This window comes from Leiobunum rupestre, chromosome 9 (assembly GCF_980474605.1).
Source record: "Leiobunum rupestre chromosome 9, qqLeiRupe1.1.hap1, whole genome shotgun sequence".
NCBI classification, from domain to species: Eukaryota; Metazoa; Arthropoda; class Arachnida; order Opiliones; family Sclerosomatidae; genus Leiobunum; species Leiobunum rupestre.
Window position 1 is genome coordinate 54,682,779 of NC_143392.1, and position 1,745 is coordinate 54,684,523.

At 40.7% G+C, this 1,745-nt stretch overlaps 1 non-coding gene across 1 annotated transcript; it reads right to left on the reverse strand.

Annotated features, from left to right (window-relative positions):
- Positions 1-1,280: 1,280 nt before the first annotated feature.
- LOC149930997 (U2 spliceosomal RNA) lies at positions 1,281-1,466 on the reverse strand. The gene has a single exon (XR_016476476.1). It is a non-coding gene; the product is annotated as a U2 spliceosomal RNA (small nuclear RNA).
- Between the last annotated feature and the right edge of the window lie 279 nt (positions 1,467-1,745).

A 1,745-nucleotide genomic window follows, 5' to 3' on the forward strand; every position in this document is an offset into this window, starting at 1 on the left:
CTGCGGCGCTGGAGAATGAGCTGCAGCAACACTGGAACTGGGTACAACAGGGGCTGGATACGATCGAGACTGGAACCACCGGAGCAAGGCGCCCAACGGGGCAGGACTTCCGTGATACTCAGAGCTGGAAATCCGCAATGAACAACGACTTCCGACCTTTGGCTTCGAAGAAAGGAGCAGATACTACACTTTGATCTTAGCCAAAGGCCGAGAAGCGATAACCGGCAAAGGGGGCTTTGGTGGTTGAAAAAGAAAAAGAGTGAGATTGAGCATTCATATATTTCATAATTATGTTTAAGCAGATTGCTCGTGGCTGGAGATGACAGCGTGTATAACCATCACGTCTGACCAAAGAAGGCAACTTCTTGATTTCAAACAAAAAGATCGACGGCCATCGAGCGTTTTCAGCCGTCAACGGTAATATCACGTGGAATACATTGGTTCTCGACCTATCAACGACGGTAAGCCGCGTCGAGTGGGGTCATTTCTTGGGAGGGAGACCACCGGGGAACACGGCGTGCCGGTGGCTGCTCTCTTCCTCTCTCCCTCTTTTTTTCCATTAACGCGGTATTTGAGTCTTTTTAATAAAATTTGTGTATTTTTAAATATTTTCTTTTACGCTGTTTCTAACTAGTTCGCCAAGGCGATAATTTATCTTCGGTTTTCTCTGGGTCTTTTTTTTAATAAGTGGCAACATGGAACCGTGCTTAATCGATAATTAGAAAAAGTAAGATCATGATCATACGGAGTTTCCTCCTGCACGCTTACCAGAACAGCTGTAGAGAAGTGTCATGAGATATGGCACTACGAATTGACCGTGGTTGCCGCGTAGTACGCGCCCCGGCATCAGCAACACAAAAACTCGTTTTTTCCAAACCATCCCGCTTTTAACAGTCCCCTATTTCTACAGCGATAGTTACGCAATCCTCGCTAGGTAACTCGATGTAAATAACTTATATGGTGTCCGTTTCGAGAACGGAGTTACCATGATTTGGGAGGGGGTAATTTTTTTAAAGGGGAAGACGTGTTGCCAACGCGAATGTCGAAAAGCGGCCGGCTGTGAACTCCTAATCATGTCTCCTGTTAGTAACGAAAGTGACTTAAAAAATCATACCGTTGGTAACGTACGACAATTATGGTAAAATTTACAAAACAAATCCGTCCGAATCTTCAAAATGATCTACTAGCCAATGACGACTTTCCCTCTTATGACGTTAGGAATATATATATATATATATATATATATATATATATATGGTGTTTGATTTTAGATTCATTGAGCGAGGTGGGCCGATCCTGGAAGAACTGCAATACCAGGCCAACCCGTGGCGGAGGTGGAGCAAGCTCCGACCTCTCCGCCGCCGTCCAAAAATAAGTTTAATATCTTGGGCCCCGATGGGACCCGTATCAGATATTAAGCTGATAAGAACAGATACTGAATTTGTTTATTAAAAAACTTGAGTTACAGTACCCTGGTCATTTTTTAACTGCCATTTAAACTTACAATTAATTTAAGGCAGTTCTTTTAGTCATTTTCATTTTTCTTCATATAAACAGTTAAGTTTAAATTGTCACAAGCTTATTATATTTTTTGTAAAAAATCTGTTAAGGTAAAATGAATGAATTTTTTTGAAATATTTAAAGTACATATATACAAAAAGACATAAGTTAAAAAAAATGTAAAGCTAAAAAAAAATAACCTACATTTCAAAATGGGCTTAGTTCTTAAAGTAAGCTAATAACAG